The sequence below is a fragment of the Mesocricetus auratus genome, unplaced genomic scaffold (assembly GCF_017639785.1).
Source record: "Mesocricetus auratus isolate SY011 unplaced genomic scaffold, BCM_Maur_2.0 Super-Scaffold_100015, whole genome shotgun sequence".
Taxonomy (NCBI): domain Eukaryota; kingdom Metazoa; phylum Chordata; class Mammalia; order Rodentia; family Cricetidae; genus Mesocricetus; species Mesocricetus auratus.
In genome coordinates, this window is record NW_024429198.1 from 31694550 (window position 1) to 31702783 (window position 8234).

General features: G+C 45.6%; 1 long non-coding RNA gene across 1 annotated transcript; it reads right to left on the bottom strand.

Moving 5' to 3' along the window:
- Positions 1–1610: 1610 nt before the first annotated feature.
- LOC121144301 lies at positions 1611–8218 on the bottom strand. Its single transcript, XR_005881626.1, has 2 exons — positions 6474–8218; positions 1611–6207 (listed from the first exon to the last, which is right to left on the bottom strand). It is a non-coding gene; the product is annotated as an uncharacterized LOC121144301 (long non-coding RNA).
- Between the last annotated feature and the right edge of the window lie 16 nt (positions 8219–8234).

Consider the following 8234-nt stretch of genomic DNA (forward strand, 5'->3'; position numbering starts at 1 on the left):
GTGTGTCTACCAGTGATTATTAATTCCTGTTATTTTCTGGTTTTGGTGGTGGTGATGGTAGTGTGTGTTTCCCTTCTTTGGGTTTTGCTGGTGTGAGATTATCTTTTACCTGTGTTTTTGTGGATTTAACTGAGTTCTCTGAGTTGGAATTTTCTTTCTAGAGCTTTCTGCAGTGTTGGATTTGTGGATATGTATTGTTTGAAGCTGATTTTGCCATGACTTAGGGCACTTTTAATGAGCATATCACAGAATCTTTATATTAGCTGGAAACAGAATGAGTTGGCAATTTTTTCCTTTTCCACTTCCTGAAAGAGGTTACATAAAGTATATTACTTAAAATTTTGTCTTTGTTTAATTCACAAACCATTAAGCCAGAATTTTCATTGGGTGAAAAATTAAAATCAGCAATTTGGTTTCCTATTATAGACAACAAAACTTTCTATGTCTTACTGGACCTGTGATAATAATTTGTGTCCATTGACCAAGAAAAAAGCAGCTCCTGCCAGTTAGAAAGCATACACTTAACTTGGAAAGATTTAGAACTAGATGGAGATCTATGGGGCTGAATCCATTAACATCACGGTGCCTGTCTTAGCATATTGCTGTCATGCATTGGGCACTCGTGTTTTTAAAGCAGATGAAAATTTGTCCCACGGTAGGTGGAGTGAAAACTGTGAGTTCTTGAGTCTTTTTCCAAGTGGATAGGTCTCATCATGTAGCCATAACCACCACAGTGGCAACAATGAGAGTTTCTTTCAGATAATTTATCAGAATTATAGTGCCATGTTTGTGTTGATTCCCATGGGAGTCCTTACCCCATCTGAGTGGAGACAGAGGAGGAGCAGATGGTGGGGGGAGGCGGGGTGTGGTAGCAGGAGAAGAGAAAAGGGGGAAAACATTTAAAAATGAAAAAACAAAACAAAAGTGCCTTAGGTCAATATTTTTAATGAAAACCTGGTTTTCCTGAGAATGTGATGAATGTGAAAAACCTTTCTCCAAAAGCCACACCTCCTCGGGTTTCACTGAATTCACACAGAGGAGATCCTGTGCATGTGTGATGAGCATAGAGGCTCTCACCTGGGTGAACATTATGGGGAGTGTCATGGATAGAGAGGGCTATGTATTTCATACTGCACGCCTTTCCCTGCACTCCTCAGCCGCCCTATATCGTGGTCAATATCACATACCTGAGCTTTGTCAGGGTGTTGTAGACACAGTGTCATCATCACTTCCAGGCCACCCTCCACAAATATCCCCTCACCTCAGTCCACCCTGTTTCTCATATCCAGTGGGACTAAAGTTCAGATGTCTCAGGATGGCAGAGGAAGAAGGAACTTAGCTTTCTATCTTTAATCCATTTGCATTTTCCATAATTGGAAGCATCAGCTGTAATCCCAGCACCCTGGAGGCAGAGGTATCTGTGAGTTCAAGGCCAGCCTGGTCTACAGAGCAAGTTCCAGGACAGCCAGAGCTACACAGAGAGACCCTATCTGGAAAAACCAAAACATAAATGGAAGCATCAATGCTATTTCCAATGAATAGGAGTATTAATGCTGTTGAAAAAATGAACAAAATAGGAGCATCTTGAGTCTGGTACTGTAAATACAGTATTACATGCCACAGCCGATTAAAGTTTATTCCAGAAATGTAGAATTGTCTTAAGATACTAAAAAACAATTATGAGGCATGGGGGTTATTGATTTCAAGGTCAGCTAGAAAAAAAGGGAGACTAAAAGGGGGGAGTTACAATAATCAGAATTACATGTATGACACTCACACAGAACAAGATCAACAAAAGTTATTTTAAAATTATGACAAGATACCATCTCTCACCCACTAGGGTGATTACATATTTAAAAAATAATAAAACCCAGAAAAATATCAAATATTGGTGGCAATGTAGGGAATTGGAATTCTTGTGTCCTTGACTTATACTCAGAATCATTTTGGGCACTATAAATTCCCATATATCCTTTAGGACCAACCGCTCAGGTTCACTTTTAAAAAGCCTAAAGAGGATTCAATAGGGAATGTGGGAGGTCTACAATTTTAACAATATTTTGTGTTCTAATCCATAAACCATAAATAGATGTCTCATTTCTCTGAGCAACTATCTTTTTAAGTTATATACAAATTTTGTGCCAGTTTTGTTAAATTCATTGTTTTCTTTTGTTCTTTTTGTCTTTTGAGATAGGGTTTCTCTGTGTAGTTTTGGAGGATGTCCTGGAACTAGCTCTTGTAAACCAGGCTGGTCTGGAACACACAGAGATCTGCCTGCCTCTGACCCCCAAGTGCTGGTATTAAAGGCGTTTACTACCACTACTGCCTGGCTAACTTCATTGTTTTCAATGATATTATGAGCTGAATAATTTTGTAATAATATATTGCTTTTGACTTAATATATGCAAATATAAATTGAGTTCTGTATACTATTTCCTCTATAACCTTGGTTTATTAGTTTTTATATATTTTGGATCATGTTGCCTGGGATAAAGGATAATGATAATTTTAATCTGTTTGTCTTCAGTTTGTACTGTAGTGGGAACGTACAGAGGAAAACAGTGTCATGGACTGTACCCCCCTCAGCTGTTCAGGTGATTGTACAGTGCCATTTGGGAAGGGAGACAGAGGGTATTTGTAGCTGACTGCTGTTACAGTGTTGAAATTTATTCATGAGCATGTATTAGGGACATAGTTTTTTGTGAGCGTGTGGATGTCATGTGAGAAACAATATATGTAGGCAGGTTCAGCGTCTGAGCACAGGCGTGTGGGCAGGACCCACACCATGAGCCCGTCTCTGGTAGCTGTCATGGTACAGACTTTCTTACCTGATGTCCAGGTCCAGGTCAGGGCTTTACTTCCTTTCCATGGATACTTTAAAGATTTCCATTTAACAGTGTACTATAATGCATTTATATCCATTTTCTTGCATATTCTCTGGCTGTGTCTTTGTCTCTGCGGTCTGGTGTGTGTGTGTGTGTGTGTGTGTGTGTGTGTGTGTGTGTGTGTGTGTGTGTGTGTGTGTGTGTGCATTTGGGCCAGAGGACAACTACATAACTGTCCACCTTGCTTTGCTTTTCTTCCGAAACCCCATATCACCCAAGTGATCATCCAGGTCTCCTCCTCTTTTCCTTGTGAAAAGTTGATATAACTCTGGCCTCACATGGACGATCTTTCTGTCCTGAAAATCTACTTTATTATCCAGTGTATTCATCATATGCACACAGTTTCACCTCTAGACATTAAATTGGATTGTTGTATTTTCCTAATAGGAGGAAATAGTTAAGATATTTTAAAAATGCTGTTATGCTTATCTAGGATCGGGAAATTGGTTTGTGTCTTAATTATGGGTCAAATTTTCTTGCTGTTTTGCCTAATATGTGAAGCTTACCTTTTCTTGGAGTTAATTATTTCTATATTCTGTATTATTATTCTGTGATATGTTTAAAAAGTTTGGTCTTGCTGGGCGCTGGTGGCACACGCCTTTAATCCCAGCACTCGGGAAGCAGGGGCAGGCAGATCTCTGTGAGTTCGAGACCAAGCCTGGTCTACCGAGAGAGTTCCAGGACAGCCTCCAAAACAATACAGAGAAACCCTGCCTCAAAAAACAAAAACAACAAACAAACAAACAAAAAGTTTGGTCTTTTTGTACCTCGTTATTAAATTTTGGATAAGACCAGAGTGGTGCTCATTCAGGGGTGACTGTTCCTGTGTGAAATCACACACTCGTGCAGTTCAGTTTTAGTGACCCTGAGTTTTAAGCCTCCTGACTTGTCAGAGAGAGGTCTGTCCTAGCCCTGCTGTCTCTGACATGCTCTTGTCTTCAGGATTAGATGCTTTTCCCTTTGAGATCTGTGCTCAGCTGAACATTTGAAGGACTTTATGGCATTCCCTCTTCAGGTCTCATGGCTTTCTCTACATGGAGATCACTGCCTGGGGTTCCACTCTAATCCACATAGTGTAGCTTTTAGAGTTAGGTGTTCATCTTTCAGAGACTGTAGTCCTTTGCTGTCTTGCTTTCAGACATCTGTTTTGTGTTATTTCATAGGAAGAGATAACTCCATCTTGCTGGGAGGCCCTTTGCGACAGTTATTCACGTGTCTTAATAAAGACTACACGTCTTTATAAATATTGCTCATGAGCAAAACATTGCTCAGACACACTCAGGCTCCTTCTGTTATTGGGTGGGCTGTGAACCACACACTTTATACAATGGGGCCTTCAGTACTGTCCTCCCTCTCTGTACACAGGAAGGTGGGTGATCTTTTGTCAGGACGTAGTAGATGTCCACCACATGGGGTAGAGTACAAAGATGGCATTCTCTGTATCACTGCTATGGGCTTAGTAGGAAAGGAGGAGCTGGATGACAGTGCCCCCTCCTGCAGGGATGGAGACTTCCTGACCACAACAGGTTACTGTAGCTCCATTTGGATCGCATCTTCCATTGGGCTGAGATCCTACTGTTGACCAGGGTACTGGAATCCCAGGACAAAGCTGCATAGGCAAATTTCAGTGTGTGCACCCTGGAAGAAAGAAGCTCTTGACAACTTTTTTGTAGCAGGATGGATGTCTACAGCCCACCTGAGCCACATTTTGTCTCCATAGGTTTCTTTCATGGTTACAAATGTAATCCCCACAAGCTGAGTTATCTCTTGTGGAGAGGGACACTATGCACAGCCTTGAGGCTGTATGGTCAAGAATGTTTTCAGCCAAAAGAAGCAAAACTTCAGGTTCTTAAAACTTGAAACATTTTAATACTAAATTTGTAGAGTTATAGCTGAAAAACAACATGTGATAATTTAGTTAATAGACTGTATAAATGTTTTTCATAAGTGAGAAATATAGAAATGTAACTTTGTCATGAAGAAGTTCAGTGAGAACCTCTGGCAAGGTGAGAAGACCTTGTCAGTCTGGCTCAGATGCCTCCCAGTGGGAGGGCCACTTGCCCAGCTCTGTGTTCTCTGTGGGCCAAGCTGCCTCCAATGTGCTTTCTCTCTGTCTCAGATGGGATTTCTGGGGGTCAAAGTCAACTAGAGTATTACTGTGGCTGGTAAGGGGGGCAGTCAACAGAATCCCAGGCTTGGAGAAGCTCACCTGTTAATAGAATTTTCTGTGACACTTTGGCTGGGCTACATTGCAGCTCAGTGACCACCTGACCCTGCCTGTGACTCTAGACAAGCTCTCTGCATGGAGCAGTGCTGGACAGAAATTAAGTGGAGGCTCAAAGCAGGGCCTTGCTTCAGGGTCTCTAAATGTGACCCCATGTGGGTAGAAAAGTGTAAGTGGTACACAGGAAGAACACGTTGCCATCTTCAGGTCGTGTGCAGGTTGGAGGACACTACCAGCATCACACTGAGCAGAGGGGTGGCAGGGCCCCAAGGTTAGGCACACCTCTCTTCCCTTGGAGTTTAACCTCGACGCAGGCCCCAGAGCCATGAGACCCCTGGTTTCAGTCTAGCTGCCAGGCTTAGCTCATGTTTGACAGCCACAGAGGGGCTGAAACCTGCTCATGGCCCATTGCCAGTGAGCACCATTGGTGGGGGCTCCCTGGCATCTCCAGTAGCGGCCACATCTGTCCATGATGCTTTGAAATATGCCAAGCTTTCCCCAATAGTAAGAGCATCCCACAGTCCCTCATCCTCAGGACAGCCCCCCGCACTCCACAGCCCAGCTACCCTTAGCACTTTCTGGGAACCGTCTTGGTTTGAGGCCTGAACACATCCCTGTGTGTGCTTGGAAAGCAGGACCCAACTCCATGGCCAGCGAGGCTCTAACCCACCCAGAGGCAGCCTTTGCCTTTAGTGTTCTTTTATTGTTGAGCCTTGGCCCCTTCCACCCATGTCACCAGCCTGCTTGGTCCCCACAATGATGGCAAGGACTAGGGAGCTACATATATAGGGTCTACCACACCTGCCTGCTTATACCCACAAAGAGATGTGATTTGGCTTGGGAGACATATAGCTCCAGGCTAGGGAAATCCTACCTCAGGATTTCAGAGAGACACAAAGGCTGTCAACAAAGCCTCCTGTTGGGCCGTAACAAATCCCTGGAGCTGTCCTCTTAGCGACCCTGAGGTACCAGTCGCTCCCCCACAGTGGGCTGCATTTCCAAGCCCACTAGGACTACACCTAGTAGGCTCCTCCGGTCTCTGTGTGACCGTGATGGGGACTCCTGTAGCAGGTTCTTCATGGACTGCTGCGGCCCTCCCTGGAGGAGACAGGAATACCTGTGCAATCCAGCTGTAAACCTGCCAGTGTCCCAGTCTCCTCTGCCACATCCTTCTGACCTTATCCAGGACTCAGCAGAGCTCCCATGCCCCAGCCATTGTCCTCAGACTTTGGAGGTTACCAATGATCATTTGTTCCCTCCCTGAACTCCATGCTGTTCTAATAGAACCCTTTTAGGTCAGGCTGCTGCTCTGGTCTGGGTGTCTTCCCTACGCCTGGATCACAAAGAAGACCACTGGACCTTACCTTGGTCTGCAGCATTTGCATCTCTGGAAACCCAGACCTGCACGCAGTGGTCTGCTTAGGTGCTCTGATACTGTCGGGGTCACGTGGACACACATTCGTTACTGAATTTAGGGTCCACTAGGATGATCTAGGACAAGGTTTCAACTGAAGATACAGACATTAATTTCATATGCAGACACTCCTCACCTTTGTTGTGGTCCTGGAAATTCTGGTAGGAAGAAGCCTTTTCCATGGAATTATGCCCCCCAGACCAAGACCCTGTTTACGTATAGGTCACACTTTTGAGGTTCCAAATGTAGTGAGTTTGAGGGCCCATCATCATCCCAGCAGGGGTGTTTTGCTGGGTCCCTATGAGGGATGCTCACCAGAGGCACTTTCACACAGATCTGATGCAGGTCCCCTGTACAGGCTGTCTGCAGATGAGATCTGTGAGGGTTCAGCAGCTGCAATGCTGTAGGAGGGTCAGGTAGAAGACCCAATCCCAACCCTAAGGCCCATCAAGCTGACGTCTTGGACCATGGTTGTTAACAGCAGGTCCTCCAGAACTTTATAATATTGATACAAATTGATACAAACCTGCAGAGGGCCTGGGTCTGGTTCCCAGCACCCACATTGAGCATTTCACAACTACCTGTAACTCCAGTTTTAAGGCACCTAACAGACCAATCTGGTCTATGAGGGCTTGCGCGTGGTGCATGTACTGACCAGCAGGCATATACACACACACAATAAACAAAATTAGAGAGTAGTCACCTTTTGAAAATATGCTAGTAGGAACATAACAATGAATGCCAGTTTTCAGCACTTTGCTTACATTTTGATTTCCAGGGGATGACAGGGCTTGGGATATAAGACAAGCGGCCAAGCTAGGACCGCATAAGGAAGAGCTGAGTGACAGAAGAGGGCCTGGGTCTGGTTCTCCATTCCTCACACCCCCACAGTCCTGTGACTTCTATAGTGGGATTTGGCAGGAGGGCAAGAATTACAAGTGACTTTTAGTCATTTTTGAGTAGCTGAAGATAGCAGGGAGTCTGAGGGATTGAGGGGTCAGAGACCACCACGGGGAAGGGGAAAATTGCTCCAAGTGCCCAGGTGGGTCTCGTTTTGAAGTTTTGGAGCAAGGTTACCTCGAGAGTTAGTTAATTTGTCAGACACCCACCACTGCCCCCCACCCCACCCCTCTTTGGGTTGACTTCTCTAGAGGCTCCTCAGTTGAAGTCAGAGGCTGAACAACCTGGAGGACTACGGAGTCTGTTGCACCAACGCCTCTGCCTCCAGACCCGCTGTGCACCACCTTACCAACCCCATAATCTTCTGTAGAGTCACCTTCTACTGAGGCAGTGCGGCCATGACCTCACCACAGAGTCAGCAGGGTAGAGATCCCGTGGCAAGCATCCCTAGAAGGAAGAAGGAAAATCAGCAGAGACTCTCAGGATCTTTCTCATACAGGTAGCCGGAGCGGCCAGCAGCTCATCACACGCATCAAGCAAGCTCTCGGTGGGCGCCAGGTAGGAATCACAAGCTCAGTGAAAGCTGCGACTTCGCCACCAGCCTCAGCTTCCCCTCTTGTGACTGTACGCACGCCCGGCGCCCCAGGGCCAGGTGTGCCCCACTCGCTCTTCCCCAACCTCCACCCAGTTCCCACGCTCCACAGCTCCACAGACGACCGCGCCCTGGGTCGAGCCGCGTCCATAGGCCGGCGGTGCCTTCGGCAGCCTTGTAAGGCAGTAGCGGCCTCCGGTCTCGGTGAGCCGCGTTCGG